Here is a 23,174-nt window from a genome sequence, read left to right as displayed (position 1 = left end):
CATCAGCCTTCCAGGCTAATGGTTCAGTTAACAAGGACCAGAGCTGAGGTCTGAACAGTTTTCCTGAATCAATGACACACTAATACCAAAGAAATACACAGTCCAATATACCCGGCACCAAGCTATCTCATAGCCAGCCAATCAGCTATGGATTTTGTTTGTATATTTTGGAGAGAAGATGGGGCTAGAATGGTTGTCCTCTGCCTCAGTAAGACTTCATGTATGAATATTTAAGACTTGTGAATATTTAGCATTCCAGTGCCTCATGTATATTCAGTAACACAAGAATATTCAGTATCTCTTGGTCCCTCAATTTTATGTTTATACAGAAACACATCTTGTATTTATTATGTTCACTTAACAAATGTCTAAATGGTTTTGCCTTTATTTTACAAACTATAAACATATTCATTTTCTAAAATAAATCAAATACTCTATGAAGCAAATGCACATTACAGTAAGACTTTCAGACATCCAAGTCAGAGAAACCTCTGTGAGTGGGGAAAGAAGCCTTGGGGAGGGTCTTTAACACCCAAGAGGGAAAGGACTTTCTCCCTCAGGGGTTAAGAGCTGAGCCCAGGATGGGAGGAGGGGCAGCCAGATCCTTCAAAGCGGTGCTCAGGGGCCAGTGGTCAGAAGTGTGACAAGGACCCTGGCTGCATAGCTCTGTTTGTTAGAGCATCAGCCTGAAGCACAGAGGTTGCTGGTTTGATCCCCGGCTGGGGCATATACAGGAACAGATCCATGTTTCTATCTCTCTCTCTCACCCTCCCTTCCTCTATAGCTAAAATCAATAAATAAAACTTAAAAAAAAAAAAGTGTGACAGGGAAACAGCAAGGATAAGCAGATGCAGCCTAATCCCAGCCAGCAGGATCGCTAACATCCAAACCAGGCTAGCAACTCTTCCTTAAGGCCCCGCGAGAAGGAGAATTCTTGGAAGAGGTGATAGGAAGCGAGCCAGGCCCAGCCCAGCTGAGCCTAGCCTTCTGTGAATAAAGATCAGGTCGTACCAGGACTCCCCAGGTTTCTTGCAAATCTGTAACTTCCTTAAAGTTATTTATTTCTGTTACTGTTTGTTTCCCTGCAGCTGAGCTAGTAAAATGAATAGGGTTTAAGCAAAGAAACGAGGAGGTGCAAAGGGGGGATTGGTTACTTATTTAAAAGCTGACCTGGGATGCAGAGAACTGCCCCCATGAATGGGGGTGGGGGTGGTTACGAAGCCTATGACAGCACCTGGGAGCCTGTGGGGAGAGCTAGGAAAACAAGACACCATCCCAGTGGAGATGTGAACGCTGGATAGGGCTGGGTGGGGGTGAAGTTGAGAGCACCAACCGGCACAGCTCAGCTAGCCCCTCAGAGAAGAGTTGAACTTTTCCAAACCACTTTGCTTTGTAGTCAGAGGTGTAGGAACTGATTACTGTGGGAAGTAGTTCTGCCTCCTCCCCTCCAGGCTCTCACCCTTCTCTCTGCTGCCTCTCTAATCACTGTACATTCATTGTCTGTTCTCTGTAGGTCTCCCCAGCCAGACCGTGAGCATACTGGGAGCAGGCACTGTGTCTGATTCACCTCTTTCTGCTTCATAATGTGGCTCAGCGTGTGGCCTGACACTTGGAAGTTTCTCAAAGGGTTACTTGTTGAATCAATGAACAAATGAATGCTTTCTCCTAACTATGCTGAACTCTAGATAGAATTTACAAAGGAGGAAAAGCCTGATTGCTGCTCTCAACTCATTACACTACTTACCTAAGATTCAAGGAGGCAGTGAGCCCCGAAGGTTTGGTTTTTATGTTTGTGTGCGTTTTCCTGGGGATATGATTCTGTATAATTTATCAGTTTTTCAAAGGGGTGCCTGTCCTCCAAAAAGGATAAGAATGATCATTTGAGAAAATAGTTTCAGAACAGAGATTTAAATTTTATTTATTCATTTTAGAGAGAGAGGAGAGAGAGAGAAGGGGGGAGGAGCAGGAAGCATCAACTCCCATATGTGCCTTGATCAGGCAAGTCCAGGGATTCAAACTGATGACTTATGGGTCCCTGGTTAACACTTTATCCACTGCACCTCCACAGGTCAGGCCAGGACAAAGATTTTATATACATGTTCTCAGCATTGATTTTCCTGAACCAAATAATTACTTTTTTTTGCAACACTATTTTCTTCATGTATATAATCTCTTTTATTAGTATTATTATTTTAGAGAGGGGAAAGAGAGAGAGAGAGAGAAACATCAATTTGTTGTTCAAATTATTCATGCATTAGTGGGCTGATCCTTGTTTGTGCCCAGACCCAGGACTGAACTTGTAACCTTGGTGTATCAGGATGACACTTGTTGGGCAGATAAAATATATTATACTCACTTTGTTAAAGATGGCGCTGCCACATGGAAGCCCGTCACCCAGGTGATAATATTAGTTGCCCTTCTTGCTTGGGATGGGCATGATTATATATATTAATGTGTGTTGGGGGTGGTCTTTTGTGCCAAAAGTTTTTAAAAGGAGAGATCACGTTGTTCCTGGGAAGAGTGACTACATTCTAGGAAGAGCCCATGCTGGAGGAGAGCAGAGAAAGGTCATGTGGAGGAGAGGAGAAGCAGCCAAGATGGTGGAGTGCTGAGGGAGAAGCCAGTTTGTGCAGAGAGAAGGAGATGGGAAACAGAGGTGAATAAGGCTGGTGAGGTAGAAACCTTTGATTCTAGGAAACTCAGATAAGTCAGTGGCTTTGGGAGCCCTGAATGGAAAGGAAAGTGTTTTCCCACTGTGTGTATTTCTTGCCCTCTGGGTGCAAGCTAGGATTAAAGTTAATGGCCCACCAGTTCTTGGCTCCATTGTTTCATTACCGTCTGTTCGAATCAAATGCGAACCTGCATGGGCCAGGCGACTGTGATGGTGGCCGTGTCTACTGGCTATACAACACTCTAATCAATTGAGCTACCAGGTCAAGGTCCCCTGTATATAATCCCTTGAGTTTGTTATTTTATAATGTCAGGATCTCCTGTTTACCTGAGTAAATGGTAACAAGATGCTGATGAGATTCAGAACAGGGTACCCTAAAACATGTCACCTTGGCAAATTAAATATCTAAAGCTGCTGAAAGGATTTTAAAAAATTTCAGAAGCGGCCTGACCAGGCGGTGGCACAGTGGATAGAGCGTCGGACTGGGATGCAGAAGACCCAGGTCTGAGACCCTGAGGTCGCCAGCTTGAGCGCAAGCTCATCTGGTTTGAGCAAAGCTCACCAGCTTGCGCCCAAGGTCTCTGGCTTGAGCAAGGGATCACTTGGTCTGCTTTAGCCCCCCCGGTCAAGGCACATATAAAAAATCAATCAATGAACAACTACAGAACTGCAACAAAGAATTGATGTTTTTCATCTCTCTCCCTTCTTGTCTGTCTGTCCCTCTCTCTGACTCTGACTCTGCCACAAAAAAAAAAAAATTTTTTTTCAGAAGCAGGAGGGTCATTTTGACCTTCCTTCCCTTCTTCCCTGAAACAGATCATTAAACTCTTGTGTGAAAGGTACCTGCCCTGTACCAGCAGGGAAAAAAGCTTTCTTTTCTCCAAGGACAGGGAATTTGGGGCCAAGGCTATACAAGCAAACATTGTTAAACTAACCCTTATCTTCTTAGTTACTTCTTCACCATTTACTACCCCTAGCACGAATAAATCCCTTGTCTTGTCAATTATTCACAAATGTTCTGGTCACCACTGCAGGTCTTCATTCCCTTGTTCTTTCTTTCTTTTTTTTTTTTTAATTATTTTTATTTTAGAGAGAGAGGAAGGGGGGAGAAAGAAAGTAAGACAGGAATATCAATCTGTTCCTGCATGTGCCCTGACCAGGGATCAAACCAGCAATCTCTGAGCTTTGGGACAAAGCCAGTGGTGGATTCAAATAATTTAACAACCGATTCTCTGCCCTAATGACCGTTTTAAGAATAAAAAAAGATATACCAAAGGGTAGTTTATTATTTCACGCATTTAATACTTAAATAAGAACAATAAAAGAGTTACACAAAACTAGATTGTCATAAGAAAGTTTTAAAATATTAATTTAAAAATATTAAATAATATCTGACAAAAAACCAATAAAACTATTGTTTAAGATATTTTCATATTGCGTAACACAAAGCTGAAACAAATGACAGCTTGTAACCCCCTGCTTCTTTGGCACTTTTTCTCTTTTTTTTATTTATTTTTATTTTTTATTTATTCATTTTAGAAAGGAGAGAGAGAGGGGGAGAGAGAGAGGAGAGAGAGAAGGGGGGGAGGAGCAGGAAGCATCAACTCCCATATGTGCCTTGACCGGGCAATCCCAGGGTTTCGAACCGGCGACCTCAGCATTTCCAGTTCAACACTTTATCCACTGTGCCACCACAGGTCAGGCACTTTTTCTCTTTATGTTATGTTTTCTTACTGAAGTATCAAACACAAGGGAATTAAAATGTAATATTTCATCAAAGGCATAATGAACTTTATAAAATGAATAAATATTACAAGCATAGTTCTGTCAAATTATTTTCACCTATGGACCAAGTGAACATTACTATGGGAGCTTAGAATATACTGCATGTGTCTATGGCCACTATCACAGCCGCCTAGCCCATTCAGGTTTGCATTGGATTCGGACAGATCGTAAAGAAACAATGGAGCCAAGAACTGTGGGCCATCATCTTTAATCCTAGCTTGCACCTGGCAGGCAAGTAAAAACACACACTGGGCTCCAAAACACACTCATTCAGTGCTCACAAAGCTACTAACTTATCTGAGTTTCCTAGAATAAAAGGTTTCTAGCTCACCAGACTTATTCACCTCTGTTACCCAACTCCTTCCTTCTCCCTGCACAAACTCTGCACAAACTGGCTTCTTCTTCAGCACTCCTCCATCTTGGTTACTTCTCCTGGCCTCCTCCATGTGACTTTTCTCTGCTCTCCTCTCTGCTCTCTCTCAAATGCTAATCTCAGGATCCAAGATATCAAGCTCTCTGTCTGCCCCACTTTATAGTGCAGAAATCAAAACCTTTAATCCAATATACAAAATAGGGAAGTCTCTAATACAAAGTCACTTATCTGAGGCATGATGGGATTGCACCACCCCACATCAAAAAGGGTGGGAAAGGCTTAGTCCTAAAACCAAGCCCCAGGCTACAAGTATCCTGTCTGCCCACAGCCTGCCCCAACACATTAATATCACCTGAGCGACAGGTTTCCACGTGGGCAGTGCCATCTTTAACAAAGTGAGCATAATATATTTTATCTGGCCAACACTGCAGATGAACGTTAAAAAAGAGTAAGGAATGGGCCTGACCTGCGGTGGCACAGTGGGTAAAGTGTCAGCCTGGAATGCTGAGGTTGCTGGCTCAAGACCCTGGGTTTGCCTGGTCAAGGCACATACAAAGAAGCAAGGTGTTGCTTCCTGTCCCCCCCCCCCACACACACACACTCCATCCTTTCTCTCTTTTTTCTCTCTAAAAATCAATAAATAAAATGTTATTAAAAAAAAAAAAGAGTAAGAAATGTAAATTGTGATTTCCACATTGGGCAGCTGCCCAGGCATCCACCTTAGAGAGAACCCTGCTTACAAGTGCCATTTTAACAACCAGTTCACCGAACTCAACAAAAAATTAGGTATCAGTTCTGCGGAACTGGTGTGAATCTACTGAATCCCACCACTGGACAAAGCTCTAACCAACCAAGCCATCTGGCCAGGTTTCCTCATTCCTTTGTTAAGGCTCCCAAGTTCATGTAAAATTTTAATAAAAATCTGTGTGCGGCCCTGGCTGGTTGGCTCAGTGGTAGAGCGTCGGCCTGGCATGCAGGAGTCCAGAGTTCGATTCCCAGCCAGGGCACAAAGGAGAAGCGCCCATCTGCTTCTCCACCCCTCCCCCTCTTCTTCCTCTCTGTCTCTCTCTTCCCCTCCTGCAACCAAGGCTCCACTGCAGCAAAGTTTGCCTGGGCGCTGAGGATGGCTCTGTGGCCTCTGCCTCAGGCGCTAGAATGGCTCTGGTTGCGGCAGAGCGACGCCCCAAGATGGGCAGAGCATCGCCCCCTGGTGGGCGTGCCTGGTGGATCCCGGTCGGGCGCATGCCGGAGTCTGTCTGACTGCCTCCCTGTTTCCAACTTCGGAAAAAAAAAAAAATCTGTATGCTTTCCTCCGGTTACCTGTCTTTAGCAGTTTAATTTTCTTTTTTTTTTTTTTTTTTTTTTTTTTTTTTTTTTTTTTTTCATTTTTCTGAAGCTGGAAACGGGGAGAGACAGTCAGACAGACTCCCGCATGCGCCCGACCGGGATCCACCCGGCACGCCCACCATGGGGCGACGCTCTGCCCACCAGGGGGCGATGCTCTGCCCATCCTGGGCGTCGCCATATTGCGACCAGAGCCACTCTAGCGCCTGGGGCAGAGGCCACAGAGCCATCCCCAGCGCCCGGGCCATCTTTGCTCCAATGGAGCCTTGGCTGCGGGAGGGGAAGAGAGAGACAGAGAGGAAAGTGCGGCGGAGGGGTGGAGAAGCAAATGGGCGCTTCTCCTGTGTGCCCTGGCCGGGAATCGAACCCGGGTCCTCCGCACGCTAGGCCGACGCTCTACCGCTGAGCCAACCGGCCAGGGCTAGCAGTTTAATTTTCATACCCAGTGAGGGGCCCTAAGGGGCTGGAGGGAAACTTTTTATTCCTATACAATGCCATAACGTTTGAATTCTCTGAGAATGTCCCTTTCACTGCCTCAGCCACGCACCCTTACTGATTTCTTTCACACTGCTGGCTTGTTGGCAGTTTTCGGCTGGCGAGCAGACAGTTTCGATTGGGTGTGGGGCTTGTTGGGAGCGAGATCTCAGAAGCCGAGGCGGAACCAGGAAGAGAACCGCTGAGATATCCTGCTACCTAATTCAGTTCTCCTCGCACATTCAGCAGCCTCCCCACCCTCTGCATAACAATGGGAGGAAAGAGGAAGTGGGGGGACAAAATAAGGTCCTGTAATTGAGTTAGAAGGGGTAATTACCCAGACCCAGGAGCCGAAGGAAAGAAGCTTCCATGACAGAGCGCTAAAGCCTGCACACAAGATGAAGGGTAGCGAAATTAGTAACTTAACACATATTCACTTGTGTGGGGAAGCCAAAACGTAAAAGCCTCAGTGCTGAATTGGACAAACACTGGGGAAAGTTAAAGTAGGCAGCAAGTGTTGCAGTACAGGGGAACTGTCGCTTTGGGTCTGCCTAGCGCTGGCTGGCAGTGTGTGGGTTCTGGACTTGTACATGAACCATTGCACAACTCAAGTCCCAGTGATCTTGAGAGTAAGTTTATTAAAGCTGGGGGCAGTGAAACAAGGAAGGGCTAGAATAGAAGAAGCACCAGAAGGGAGCCTCGTTGGGACTGCCTTGGCTCTCTAGAAACCCTACGGGAAAGAAATGGGCAGAGAAAAGGGGATCTTGGAGACAGGTTGTCCCGGGAGGTTAGTCCAGGACGAACGGCTGCTGCCCACTGCTCCCCTGGTTTTAAGTCTTAGAATTTAGGAGATACATGCCTCTGTGTGTGTGTGTGGAGGGTGGGTGGGGAGGAAGAGAGTAAGGTGTAAAGCCAGGAGGCAGGGCCAGCATCAGAGCAGCCCGGCCAGTGCAGGTTCCCATTGGATTCGGACAGTCGGTAAAGAAACAGCGGAGCCAAAAACTGATGGGCCATAGTCTTTAATCCTAGCTTGCACCCGGCGGGCAAGTAAAAATACACACTGGTCTCCAAAACCCAGTCACATTCAGTGCTCACAAAGCCACTGACTTATCCGAGTTTCCTAGAATCAAAGGTTTCTAGCTCACCAGACTTATTCACCTCTGTTCCCCATCTCCTTCCTTATCCCAAATACAAACTCTACACAAACTGGCATCTCACTCAGCACTCCACCATCTTGGCTGCTTCTCCTGGCCTCCTCCACGTGGCCTTACTCTGCTCTCCTCTGCTCTCTCTTCTAATGATAATCTCAGGAACCAAGAGAGGCCAATTCTTGTTCTGCCCCCATTTTATATTGTAGCTTCACAACCTCTAATCCAATATATAAAATAGGGAAGTCTCTAATACAAAGTTACTTCTCTGAGGCATGATTGGATTGTACCATCCCACATCAAAAAGGGTGGGAAAGGCTTAATCCCAAAACCAAGCCCCAGGCTACAACGATCCCCAACACACATTAATATCACCTGGGCAGCACCATCTTTAACAAAGTGAGCATAATACATTTTATCTGCCCAACATAAGGTAAATGTGAGGGCAGCTTCCCAGGAGGGGAAAGAACTAGGTCCTTTGTTTTAGGGTTTTTAAAAATTGGAAGTTGCCTGACCTGTGGTGGCACAGTGAATAAAGTGTCAACCTGGAAATGATGAGGTCGCCAGTTCGAAACCCTAGGCTTGCCTGGTAGACACATATGGGAGTTGATGCTTCCAGCTCCTTCCCACCTTCTCTCTCCTCTCTCTCTCCCTTTCTCTCTCCTCTCTAAAATGAATTAAAAAAAAAAAAATTAAAAAAAAAAGAAATAAAAAAATATTTTTAAAAAATTGGAAGTTTAGGGGAGGACTTCAATAGGATATTCATATTGGTCAGCCCCAGGGCTTAGGGGGAGGTTAAGGGTGGAGGGGCTGTCATTAGTCATTATAGCTGGTCCTGGCCACCCACCTGGGCCTGGAGCTGAAATACTATTGAGGCCTAGATATTATCTCTAAGGAAGTGACACTCTGCATCTGGCTGTAAATTGCTCAGCCAGTTTATTCACCTCTGTCTCAGTTTCCCTATTCTACTTGCCAAGGAATTTTGCTATCTTCTTACTATCCTCTCTCTGCAAGGACTGACAGGAAGAGAGAAAGCTGCCAGCCAGGCCAGGATTTTGCCTTGGCTGCTGTGGCCTCATATTAAGTACTGGTGCCTCAAGGGAGGGATGACTCCATCTCAGTAGATCCAAGGATAAAAGAGTCCCTGGGAAGGCACAGCAAATACCTTTTCAGTGAGAAGGCTAGCTGACCATTCCAATGAGGAATCCCAACCATCAGGGAAACTAAGTTGGCCCTGGTCCCTGCCCAAAGGGCTCATATGTATGGAGATTGAGCATGAGGTGGTGTTTTAAACTCCCTTCCCTTCCTCTGTCAGGATATGCCATTCTTTGTTTAGTGTCATAGAATTGACTAAAGCAAAGGCTGACATGGAGCAGAAGGCAAAGGGGTAAATGCCAGATTATGGCTGTGAATGTCACATCTTGCTGCAGAAGGCAGGAAAAGGTGCTTTGAAATGAAAGAAACTTCTTGGCCCTGGCTGGTTGGCTCAGTGGTAGAGCGTCAGCCAGGCATGCGGGAGTCCCAGGTTCAATTCCCGGCCAGGGCAGAGAGGAGAAGCGCCCATCTGCTTCTCCACCCCTCCCCCTTGTAAGGTATTTTTCCCCGCCGAGAAGGAAGGAACGGGGCTGGAGCCTCAAAGTGTGGAATAATAAACGGCTTTATTGAGTACAGAGCACACATCCCGCCCGGCAAGGTTCCCTGGCCCCGAGGAAAGAAAGATGGAGGCTAGGGAAGTTGCAAAGATTAAACCGCGTGGGAGATATTATTTTAAAGGGTCCCTCTAGGGAAGTGGAGCTACTATGACGTGGTGAAATTTCACTGGCTGGCAGACGATCGCTTCTTTCCAAAAGGTTCCTGGGAAGCTTCCTTTGGCGGGCTTGATTGTGGGCAGTCCTAGCCAAAGTGGGTGGGTCTGAGTTCCCCACATGACCATCCCCCATTATCCACCGACCTTACACCCCTCTCCTTCCTCTCTATCTCTCTCTTCCCCTCCTACAGCCAAGGCTCCATTGGAGCAAAGTTTGCCCAGGCGCTGAGGATGGCTCTGTGGCCTCTGCCTCAGGCGCTAGAATGGCTCTGATTGCAGCAGGGTGACGCCTCAAGATGGGCAGAGCATCGCCCCCTGGTGGGCATGCTGGGTGGATCCCGGTCGGGCACATGCGGGAGTCTGTCTGACTGCCTCCCCGTTTCCAACTTCAGAAAAAAAAGAAAAGAAAGAAACTTCTTGATCGCAGGCATGGTTGTAGGTGCATAGTGAGCCTTGGTGCCTCTGGAAGAGAGTGAGAACTATGTGGGGACCTGACCAACTGTTGTCTGGTTCCTTTGGGGGAGGTAAGTTTGACCACCCACCCCTGACATTCATGCCACTTGAAAGGATGGCAGGATTGGGTTGCATCATTTGGCCTAGCTCTACATGGAAACAGAGGAAGTGACCCAGACCTGCTATTGGCCCACTATGCAAGCTCAGCTCATGCTGGTTTGTAAAGCCAGTATCCAGGGCCACTATCACAGCAGCCTGGCCCATGCAGGTTCACATTGGATTCGGACAGTTGGTAAAGAAACAATGGAGCCAAAAACTGATGGGCCATCATCTTTAATTCTAGCTTGCACCTGGCAGGCAAGTAAAAACACACACTGGGCTCCAAAACCCACTCACATTCAGTGCTCACAAAGCTACTGACTTATCTGAGTTTCCTAGAATCAAAGGTTTCTAGCTCACCAGACTTATTCACCTCTGTTCCCCATCTCCTTTCCTTCTCCCTGCACGAACTCTGCACAAACTGACTTCTTACTCAACACTCCGCCATCTTGGCTGCTTCTCCTGGCCTCCTCCATGTGGCCTCTCTCTGCTCTCCTCTCTGCTCTCTAATGCTAATCTCAGGAACCAAGAGAGCAAACTCCCATTCTGCCCCCATTTTATAGTGTAGAAATCCAAACCTTTAATCCAATATACAAAATAGGGAAGTCTCTAATACAAAGTCACTTATCTGGGGCATGATGGGATTGCACCACCTCACATCAAAAAGGGTGGGAAAGGCTTAGTCCTAGAACCAAGCCCCAGGCTACAAGGATTCTGCCTGCCCACAGCCTGCCCCCAACACACATTAATATCACCTGGACAATGAGCCTCCACGTGGGCAGCGCCATCTTTAACAAAGTGAGCATAATATATTTTATCTGCCCAACATGGTTGAACAGCCATTTGTACTGCATGTCAGAGAAAGATTTCCATTGTTGGGATAAAGTTTATGATGGATGACTAATCATATGTGTAAAGCCAGTAGCCACAGCCACCATCACAGCCGCCTGGCCAATGCAGGTTCATATTAGATTCGGACAGATGGTAATGAAACAACAGAGCCAAGAACTGGTGGGCCATCATCTTTAATCCTAGCTTGCACCTGGAAGGCAAGTAAAAACACACACTGGGCTCCAAAACCCACTCATTCAGTGCTCACAAAACTACTGACTTATCCGAGTTTCCCAGTGTTGGGCAGATAAAATGTATTATGCTCACTTTGTTAAAGATTACGCTGCCCACGTGAGGCCGTAGCCCAGGTGATATTAATGTGTGTTGAGAATCCTTGTAGCCTGGGGCTTGGTTTTGGGATTAAGCCTTTCCCACCCTTTTTGATGTGGGGCGGTACAATCCAATCATGCCTCAGAGAAGTGACTTTGTATTAGAGACTTCCCTGTTTTGTATATTGGATTAAGAGTTTGGATTTCTACACTATAAAATGGGGACGAAGTGGGAGCTTGGGCTCTTGGTTCCTTAGATTATCATTAGAAGAGAGAGCAGAGGAGAGCAGAGAAAGGTCACCTGGAGGAGGCCAGGAGAAGCAGCCAAGATGGTGGAGTGCTGAGTGAGATGCCAGTTTGTGTAGAGTTTGTATTTGGGATAAGGAAGGAGATGGGGAACAGAGGTGAATAAGTCTGGTGAGCTAGAAACCTTTGATTCTAGGAAACTCGGATAAGTCAGTGGCTTTGTGAGCACTGAATGTGAGTGGGTTTTGGAGACCAGTGTGTATTTTTACTTGCCCGCCGGGTGCAAACTAGAATTAAAGACTATGGCCCATCAGTTTTTGGCTCCGCTGTTTCTTTACCGACTGTCCGAATCCAATGGGAACCTGCATGTGAATGGCCACGATGGCAGCTCCTAGCCTTACACCCAGTGTAAAGCCAGCAGTCAAGGCCAGGGCTACCATCGTAGCAGCCGCCCGGCCCATGCAGGTTCGCATTGGATTCGGACAGTCGGTAAAGAAACCATGGAGCCAAAAACTGATGGGCCATAGCCTTTAATCCTACCTTGCACCCAGCGGGCAAGTAAAAACACACACTGGGCTCCAAAACCCAGTCACATTCAGTGCTCATAAAGCCACTGACTTATCCGAGTTTCCTAGAATCAAAGGTTTCTAGCTCACCAGCCTTCTTCTCCTCAGTTCCCCATCTGCTTCCTTATCCCAGATACAAACTCTACACAAACTGGCATCTCACTCAGCACTCCACCATCTTGGCTGCTTTTCCTGGCCTCCTCCACGTGGCCGCCTTCCGCTGCTGGCTCTACTTTCTCTGCTCTCTCATGCTAATCTCAGGAACCAAGCGCCCAAGCTCCCACTTCGTCCCCATTTTATAGTGTAGCAATCCAAACTCTTAATCCAATATACAAAACAGGGAAGTCTCTAATACAAAGTCACTTCTCTGAGGCATGATTGGATTGTACCGCCCTACAGCAAAAAGGGTAGGAAAGGCTTAATCCCAAAACCAAGCCCCAGGCTACAACAATTCTGCCTGCCTTTAGCCCACCCCAACACACATTAATATCACCTGGGCGACGGCATCTTTAACAAAGTGAGCATAATACATTTTATCTGCCCAACACCCAGAATCAAAGGTTTCTAGCTCACTAGCCTTATTCACCTGTTCCACATTTCCTTCTCTCTGCACAAACTCTGCACAAACTGGCTTCTCCTTCAGCACTCTGCCATCTTGCCTACCTCTCCTCTCCTCCACATGGCCTTTCTCTGCCCTCTCCTCCAGCATGGGCTCCTCCTAGAACATAATCACTCTTCCTTTTAAAACCCTTTGGTGCGAAAGCCCTCCCCCAACACATATTAACATAATCACACCCATCCCAAGCAAGAAGGACAACTAATATTATCACCTGGGAGATGGGCTTCCACGTGGGCAGCGCCATCTTTAACAAAATGAGCATAATATATTTTATCTGCCCAAGAATATGGTTCTGGGTTTCTTTTTTAAACTGGTAAAATATATGTCATAAAATTTACCATTTTAATCATTTTCAAGTATACATTTCAATGACATCAATTACATTCATGATGCTGTACAACCAACACCACAATCTATTTCCAAAATATTTTCATCTATACAGAACCTCTGGACTTTTTTGTTGTTGTTTAAACAACTTTTTCTCTAGAATATGTTGGTTTCTGTGCTGGTAAATGAGGTTAGTCAAGAGGCCTCTTCACCTGAGTGTTGGGCAGATAAAATGTATTATGCTCACTTTGTTAAAGATTACGCTGCCCACGAGGAGGCCGTCGCCCAGGTGATATTAATGTGTGTTGGGGTGGGCTAAAGGCAGGCAGAGTCCTTGTAGCCTGGGGCTTGGTTTTGGGATTAAGCCTTTCCTACCCTTTTTGATGTGGGGCGGTACAATCTAATCATGCCTCAGAGAAGTGACTTTGTAGTAGAGACTTCCCTATTTTGTATATTGGATTAGAGGTTGTGAAGCTACACTATAAAAGTGGGGGCAGAACGAGAGTTTGCGCTCTTGGTTCCTGAGATTATCATTAGAGGAGAGAGCAGAGCAGAGAGCAGAAGGAGGCCACGTGGAGTAGGCCAGGAGAAGCAGCCAAGATGGCAGAGTGCTGAGTGAGATGCCAGTTTGTGTAGAGTTTGTATCTGGGATAAGAAAGGAGATGGGGAACTGAGGAAAATAAGGCTGGTGAGCTAGAAACCTTTGATTCTAGGAAACTCGGATAAGTCAGTGGCTTTGTGAGCACTGAATGTGAGTGGGTTTTGGAGCCCAGTGTGTGTTTTTACTTGCCCACCGGGTGCAAGCTAGAATGAAAGAAAATGGCCTATCAGTTTTTGGCTCCATTGTTTCTTTACCGACTATCCAAATCCAATGCGAACCTGCATGGGCCAGAAGGCTGCTGTGATGGTGGCCCTGGCCTTGGCTGCTGGCTTTACAACCTGAGCTTCTTTCATCACAGGATTGCTGTGAGTTTCTTCTGTGTAAACAGTACTGCTACCTTCCTTCTACCTATGCACATTTATTTTTAGCAAAGTAGATATTATATCAAAGTACCCCAAAACTTAGTGCTTAAAACTAATAAGTGTTCGATTCCTGGCCAGGGCACACAGGAGAAGCGCCCATTTGCTTCTCCACCCCTCCGCCGCACTTTCCTCTCTGTCTCTCTCTTCCCCTCCCGCAGCCAAGGCTCCATTGGAGCAAAGATGGCCCGGGCGCTGGGGATGGCTCTGTGGCCTCTGCCCCAGGTGCTAGAGTGGCTCTGGTCGCAATATGGCGACGCCCAGGATGGGCAGAGCATCGCCCCCTGGTGGGCAGAGCGTCGCCCCATGGTGGGCGTGCCGGGTGGATCCCGGTCGGGCGCATGCGAGAGTCTGTCTGACTGTCTCTCCCTGTTTCCAGCTTCAGAAAAATGAAAAAAAAAAAACAAAAAAAAAAACAAACAAAAAAAAACTAATAAGTAAAATCTTTTTTTTCCCCCAGAGAGAGGGATAGACAGGGATGGACAGGCAGACAGGAACGGAGAGATGAGAAGCATCAATCATTAGTTTCTCATTGCGCATTGCGACACCTTAGTTGTTCATTAATTGCTTTCTCATATGTGCCTTGACCATGGGCCTTCAGCAGACCAAGTAACCCCTTGCTCGAGCCAGCGACCTTGGGTCCAAGCTGGTGAGCTTTGGCTCAAACCAGATGAGCCCGCGCTCAAGCTGGCGACCTCGGGATCTCGAACCTGGGTCCTCGGCATCCCAGTTCGACACTCTATCCACTGCACCACCACCTAGTTCTGTGAGTCGTAAATTTGGGCAGAGCTAAACTGGGCATTTGTTTTGCTGTTAGACTCCTTCATGCCACTGAAGTCGTCTGGTGGTTCACCTGAGGCTGGATGCTATCAGATGAACTCATTCTATGAATGAGACTGTGTGTCTGGTGTTGGTGTGGGCTGGGGGGTATATTTCCAGCATGATACTGATCCTAAAATGGCGACTCAGCCACCACCTTTTTTAAGAACAATGTAGGCCTGAAGGAGAATACTCAGAATATGCCTACTCAGTAACCTGGCTCAGACCTCCCTTGTAGCTGGATGCTGATAAGGGATGATTGGATTAGGGTGCAGGCAATTTTGAGGAACTGTGGTGCCATTCCCAACCACAAACAGAAGTTATCTTGCAGCTGCCTTAGCCCAAGGCCCTCTGATGAATCCACATAACCCTAGTCCCATCCCTCCCTCAGGGCCGACACCCTTTGCTGGTGTCAGCCTGTCTGCACCCAGGTGGTTTTTAAAATAAAATTTCCTTTTAGAACACACTAGTCTTGCGTTTTTGCTTCTGCCTGTGGTTCTGCTTTTCAGCCACCTGGGCAGCTGGGTTCCAAAAGCAGCAAGAGAGAGGTTAAGACCCACTGTGAAAACAGTTTTCAAGCTGCTGATAATGTACCATTGTCCAAAAAAAAAATCACTTGGTGAAGCCAGAGTCAATATGAGAAGGGTGTGGTTCATTGGGTCCATTGTGGTAACAGTCTACCATACCTACATAGTGCTTTGCATTTTGCTTTCCCCCTGAACAATGTCTGTTTTTTAAGTTAATGTAAAGCCAGTATTCACAGCCAGGGCCACCATCAGAGCAGCCTCCTGGCCCATGCAGGTTCGCATTGGATTCGGACAGTCGGTAAAGAAACAACGGAGCCACAAACTGGTGGGCCTTCATCTTTAATTCTAGCTTGCACCCGGTGGGCAAGTAAAAACACACACTGGGCTCCAAAACCCACTCACATTCAGTGCTCACAAAGCCACTGACTTATCCGAGTTTCCTAGAATCAAAGGTTTCTAGCTCACCAGTCTTATTCTCCTCAGTTCCCCATCTCCTTCCTTATCCCAGATACAAACTCTGCACAAACTGGCATCTCACTCAGCACTCCACCATCTTGGCTGCTTCTCCTGGCCACATGGCCTCTTTCTGCTGCTCTCCTCTCTGCTCTCTCCTCTAATGATAATCTCAGGAACCAAGAACGCAAGCTCCCGTTCTGCCCCCATTTTATAGTGTAGAAATCCAAACCTTTAATCCAATATACAAAATAGGGAAGTCTCTACTACAAAGTCACTTCTCTGAGGCATGATTGGATTGTACCAACCCACATCAAAAAGGGTAGGAAAGGTTTAATCCCAAAACCAAGCCCCAGGCTACAAGGATTCTCAACACACATTAATATCACCTGGGAGACGGCCTCACATGGGCAACGCCACTTTAACAAAGTGAGCATAATACATTTTATCTGCCCAACAGTTAATATGGGTTTTTTTTGTTTTTGTTTTTGTTTTTGTTTTTAGAGAGAGACAGGAAGGGAGAGAGAGAGAGAAAGGGTGAAAGAAGCAGGAAGCATCAACTTATAGTTGCTTCTTATATGTGCCTTGGCTGGGCAAGCCCAAAGTTTCAAACCAGCAACCTCAGCATTCCATGTCAACATCTTAACCACTGAACTACCACAGGTCAGGCTAGTTATTATAATTACATTTGCAATGACTTCATAATAGTCAATCAAAAGAGTATGCCAAAATGTACTTAATCGTTATTACTTTTTTTTTTTTTTTTTTTTTACAGAGACAGAGAGTCAGAGAGAGGGACAGATAGGGACAGACAGACAGGAATGGAGAGAGATGAGAAGCATCAATCATCAGTTTTTCATTGCGACACCTTAGTTGTTCATTGATTGCTTTCTCATATGTGCCTTGACCGCGGGCCTTCAGCAGACCGAGTAACCCCTTGCTCAAGCCAGCGACCTTGGGTCCAAGCTGGTGAGCTTTGCTCAAACCAGTTGAGCCCACGCTCAAGCTGGTGACCTCGGGGTCTCGAACCTGGGTCCTTCCGCATCCTAGTCCGACACTCTATCCACTGAGCCACCACCTGGTCAGGCTCATTATTACTTTATTTCCCACATTTGTTTTAATTTTCACTATTTTAAATAATTCATTAGTTAGATAGATTTTTCACTGACTACTTACTATGTGTAAGGAATTATTCAAGGGCAGTAAGAACACCTTTCACTTAGATTCTTTCCAGGGGATAGGAGTAGGTGAGAAACACAGACAAATGCATATATGTATTCATTTGGGCATGTATTTATATGGTGCAACTTTCACTCATTTTGTATATCTTTATGTATTTATTTATTCATTTATTTATTTTTTTAAATCAAGTGAGAGGTTGAGAGGCAGGGAGGCAAAGAGACAGACCACTGTATGCACCCTAACCCTAGCCCCCAACCAGGGGATGCTCTGCCCATTTGGGGCCGCTGCTCTATTGCTTGGCAACCAAGCTATTCTTTTTTGTGTGTATGTGCCTGAGGCAGAGTCATGGAGCCATCTTTAGCTCCCTAAGCTAACTTGCTTGAACCATTTGAGCCATGGCTGTAGTGGGAAAGAGAGAGATAGAGAGAAGGAGGAGGGGTGGAGAAACAGATGGGTGCATCTCCTGTGTGCCCTGACCTGGAATCAAGCCCAGGACTTTCATATGCCAGGTCAACGATCTACCACTGAGCCAACTGGCCAAGGGTTGTACATATTAACTAAATACAAAATTTAGCCCTAGCTGGATAGCTCAGTTGGTTAGAGCATTGCCCTGAAGCATAGAGGTTGCTAGTTCTATCCCTGGTCAGGGCACATATAGGAACAAGTCAATGTTCCTGTCTCTCTCTTCCTCTCTCGCTAAAGTCATAAATAAAAACTTTACAAAAAAGTACAGGCCCTGGCTGGTTGGCTCAGGGGTAGAGCGTCGGCCTGGCGTGCGGGAGTCCCGGGTTTGATTCCCGGCCAGGGCACACAGGAGAAGTGCCCATCTACTTCTCCACCCCTCCCCCCTTTCTCTCTCTATCTCTCTCATACTCTCTCTCTCTCCTACACAGCCATGGCTTGGTTGCTTCAAGTGCATCACCTGGGGCACTAAGGATTTCTCCATGATGCCTCACATGCTAAAAATAGCTCAATTGCGAGCATGGCTCTAAATAAGCAGAACATTGGTCCCAGATGGGGTTGCTGGGTAGGTCACTGTCAGGGTGCATGTGAGAGTCTATCTCCCCTCCTCTCAATTGGAAAAGAAAAAAAAGGATTAAAAAAATTGAATAGTTGAATTTAGTGAATTTTAGTGAAATAAACCACATACAGACAAATGCTGCATGAGCTCACTTATATGTGGAATCTAAAAATATGGAACATATAATAAAAGAGAGCAGAATGGTGATTATCAGTGTTTGGGGGTGATGGGGAAAATGAGATGTTGGTCAAAGGGTACAGATTTTTAGTTATAAGATGAATAAGTTCTAAAGACCTATTGTAATCATGGTGACTAGAGTTAATAATAATGTATAGTTGAAATTTTCTAAGAGAGTAGATCTCAGGGATTCTCATTGTAATTGAATGAAAGCTCAAACTGCTGGTCCCATGACAGTCAATAAGTTGAGTGACAAGGAGTTGGGGCAAGGAAAGTGATTTTATTCATAAGCCAACAAGCTGAGAAGATGGCAGACTAATGTCCTAAAGAACTGTCTTGAGAAAGTACAAAATTCAGGCCTTTTTTGGTCAGGGTAGGAGGTGGGTGGGAAGGGTTTGAGGTTAGAAGGTGATTGATGACTGCAGACATTTGGACATTAGCACAGGGCTAAGGAGAATCATGAAATGTCTTTGCTTTTGGTCAAGAAACTCTAGTTGCGGCCTGACCTGTGGTGGCGCAGTGGATAAAGCGTTGACCTGGAAATGCTGAGGTCACCGGTTTGAAACCCTGGGCTTGCTTGGTCAAGGCACACATGGGAGTTGATGCTTCCAGCTCCTCACCCCCTTCTCTCTCTCTCTGTCTCTCCCTCTCCTCTCTAAAAAAAAAAAAAAAAGAAAGAAAGAAAAAAAAAGAAACTCTAGTTGTGGTATTGGTCAAGAGGTTCATATAAATATTGTGATAAACAATCATTATTTTTGTATATACCTTCCTTATCTCCTTGGGGAGTTGTTTCAATAGTTCTTAGGCTAGCCTGACCAGGAAGTGGCGCAGTGGATAGAGCGGAGGACTTGGACGCAGAGGACTCAGGTTCGAATCCCTGAGGTTGCCAGCTTAAGCGCGGGCTCATCTGGTTTGAGCAAGGCTCACCAGCTTGAGCCCAAGGTCGCTGGCTTGAGCAAGGGGTCACTCACTCTGCTGTAGCCACCCGGTCAAGGCTTATATTCAGTGAACAACTAAGGTGCCACAACAAAGTTGATGCTTGTCATCTCTCTCCCTTCCTGTCTGTCTGTCCCTCTCTCTGTCTGTCACACACACAAAAAAAAGTTCTTAGGCTACATGTTAGATTCCTTTCATGATTAGCATATCTATGTGCAGGAATAAGCAAAAGTTTCTAATGAACACATTATGAGAACTGGGCAGGCAGGCTCAAGCAAGATGCAGTCAGAAAGACTGATTATTTCATTCTATTACATCACTACCACTACCACCAAAAAAAAAAAAAAAATTAACTATGTGAGCTATGTGAGGGGACAGGTATGTTAATTGGTGTGATGGCTTGATTGTGGTAATCATTTCACTATGTTAATGAGTATCAAAACATTACATCATACACCTTAAATATATACAATTTTATTTTTTCAGCATACTTCAATAAAGCTGGGGGGATGGTGGAATTTATTAGCATTTTATTTTATAGCTTCTTGTTTGTGTGTTTCACCAGCGCTGAGGAAGTCTTGTCTAGCAACATTACATATATACAAACACTCTCCCATGTTTTCTTCCAGCATTTTTGGGCTTTCACTTCATCTGAAATTTATTTTGCTATAAAGTGTGAGGTAATGATCCATTTTAATTTTTTCCTATATTGCTCTCCAATTTCCCTAACACCTTTTATTTAATAATCCAACTTTTCTAACTGATTTAGAATATCATCTTTATAATAAACTAAATTTATATACAGGTGGACAAAAGTAGGTTTACAGTTGTTCATATGGAAAATAATACAATGACTAATAAATACTAATTCAAGAATGAACTCTTGCCTGACCAGGCGGTGGCGCAGTGGGTAGAGCGTCAGACTGGGATGCGGAAGACCCAGGTTTGAGACCCCAAGGTCGCCAGCTTAAGTGATGGCTCATCTGGTTTGAGCAAAAGCTAACCAGCTTGAGCCCAAGGTCGCTGGCTCAAGCAAGGGGTTACTTGGTCTACTGAAGGCCCACAGTCAAGACACGTATGAGAAAGCAATCAATGAACAATTAAGTATTGCAACGCGCAACGAAAAACTAATGATTAATGCTTCTCATCTCTCTCTGTTCCTGTCTGTCCCTGTCTATCCATCTTTCTGACTCTCTCTGTCTCTGTAAAATAAATAAATAAATAAAATAAAATAAAAAATAAAAAGGCCTTAGTAATTCATACTCTTACCAGTATGTGAAAAAAATTTATTAAAAAAAAAAAAAAAGCCCTGGCCGGTTGGCTCAGTGGTAGAGCATCAAAAAACCACTCTACCACAAGAAAAAATACAAAAAAAAAAAATTTTTTTTTAAAATTTATATTCCAAGAATATCTGGAAAAATTCTGAAAAATAATTCTAAAAGAAAAGAGGAGATCGCCTCTTAAGCAGGTGTCAGGAAGCTTTTTGGCTGAGAGAGCCATGAACGCCATATATTTTAAAATGTAATTCCGTGAGAGCCATACAACAACCCATGTACATTACGCATTATCCAATAAAAATTTGGTGTTGTCCTGGAGGATAGCTGTGATTGGCTCCAGCCACCCGCAACCATGAACATGAGTGGTAGGAAACGAATGGATTGTAATACATGAGAATGTTTTATTTTTTTTTTCTACATGATTTTTTATTTATTTATTTATTTTTTACAAAGACAGAGAGTGAGTCAGAGAGAGGGGTAGACAGGGACAGACAGACAGGAATGGAGAGAGACAAGAAGCATCAATCATTAGTTTTTCATTGTGCGTTGCAACACCTTAGTTGTTCATTGATTGCTTTCTCATATGCGCCTTGACCGTGGGCCTTCAGCAGACCGAGTAACCCTTTGCTGGAGCCAGCGACCTTGGGTTCAAGCTGGCGGGCTTTTGCTCAAACCAGATGAGCCCGTGCTCAAGCCAGTGACCTCGGGGTCTCGAACCTGGGTCTTCTGCATCCCAGTCTGACGCTCTATCCATTGCGCCACCGCCTGGTCAGGCTGTTTTATATTTTTAACATTATTTTTTTATTAAAGATTTATCTGCGAGCCAGATGCAGCCATCAAAAGAGCCACATCTGGCTCACGAGCCATAGTTTCCTGACCCGTCTTATATGTATTAAACATATTAAAAGCTATTCTTTTTTTTTTAATTTTTTAATTTTTTTTTTTTTTTTCATTTTTCCGAAGCTGGAAACGGGGAGGCAGTCAGACAGACTCCCGCATGCGCCCAACCGAGATCCACCCGGCATGCCCACCAGGGGGCGATGCTCTGCCCATCTGGGGCGTTGCTCTGTTGCAACCAGAGCCATTTTAACGCCTGAGGCAGAGGCCATGGAGCCATCCTCAGTGCCCGGGCCAACTTTGCTGCAGTGGAGCCTTGGCTGTGGGAGGGGAAGAGAGAGGCAGAGAGGAAGGAGAGGGGGAGGGGTGGAGAAGCAGATGGGTGCTTCTCCTGTGTGCCCTGGCCGGGAATCAAACCCGGGACTCCTGCACACCAGGCCAACACTCTACCACTGAGCCAACTGGCCAGGGCCATAAATTTTAAATCTTTTTTTTTTTTTTTTTTGTGAGGGTAGGGGAGAGAGAGAGGAAGGAGAGAGACAAGAGGCATCAACTTGTAGTTGTATGGGGCACTTTAGTTGTTCATTGATTGCTTCTCATACATACCTGGACTGGGGGGCTCTAGCTGAGCCAGTAATCTCTTGCTCAAGTCATGTCAGTGACCTTTGGACTCAAGCCAGATAACTTGGAATCATGTTGATAATCCCAAACTCAACCTGGTGACCCTACGCTCAAGCTGGTGAGCCTGCAATTAGTATATGTTCAAGTCAGTAACCTCAGGATTTCAAACCTGGGACCTCAGTGTCTATCTAATGTGCCACTACTGGTCAGATAACCCTTGTTTATTTTTATTTTTATTTTTTGAATTAATTTTAGAGCCTGACCAGGTGGTGGCGCAGTGGATAGAGCATCGGACTGGGATGTGGAGGACCCAGGTTCGAGACCCCGAGGTCACCAGCTTGAGCGCGGGCTCATCTGGTTTGAGCAAGGCTCACCAGCTTGATCCCAAGGTTGCTGGCTCGAGCAAGGGGTCACTCAGTCTGCTGCTGCTCCCCCCAGTCAAGGCACATATGAGAAATCAATCAGTGAACAACTAAGGAGCCGCAATGAAGAATTGATGTTTCTCATCTTTCTCCCTTCCTGTCTATATGTCCCTCTCTCTGACTCTGTCTCTGCCACAAAATAAAAAAAAAAATTAATTAATTTTAGAGAGGAAGGGGGAGAAAGAGAGACAGAACCATCAATCTGTTCCTGTATGTGCCCTGACCGGGGATTGAATTTACAACCATTGTGTATCTGGGATGATGCTCTAAACCAGGGGTCCCCAAACTTTTTACACAGGGGGCCAGTTCACTGTCCCTCAGACTGTTGGAGGGCCATACTATAAAAAAAACTGTGAACAAATCCCTATGCACACTGCACATATCTTATTTTAAAGTAAAAAAAAACAAAACGGGAACAAATACAATATTTAAAATAAAGAACAAGTAAATTTAAATCAACAAAGTGACCAGTATTTCAATGGGAACTATGTTCCTCTCACTGACCACCAATGAAAGAGGTGCCCCTTCCAGAAGTGCAGCAGGGGCCGGATAAATGGCCTCAGGGGGCTGCATGCGGCCCACGGGCCGTAGTTTGGGGACCCCTGCTCTAAACAAATGAGCTATTCAGTTAGGGCAGGCTGCCCCTTGATTTGAAGTATATGGTTTTCTGTATTTTCTAGGCAATGGTTCTAATTTTGTCCTTTGATACTGCACAGGAGTTAAAACTTAAAGTGTTTAACACTATCTACAAAAACCTACATTGTGGAATATGAAGAAAATTATATGTCCCTGGAAAACTGGGGTAAGTAG

This window comes from Saccopteryx leptura, chromosome 10, assembly GCF_036850995.1.
Source record: "Saccopteryx leptura isolate mSacLep1 chromosome 10, mSacLep1_pri_phased_curated, whole genome shotgun sequence".
In the NCBI taxonomy this organism is placed as follows: domain Eukaryota; kingdom Metazoa; phylum Chordata; class Mammalia; order Chiroptera; family Emballonuridae; genus Saccopteryx; species Saccopteryx leptura.
This window is presented reverse-complemented; position numbering follows the sequence as displayed.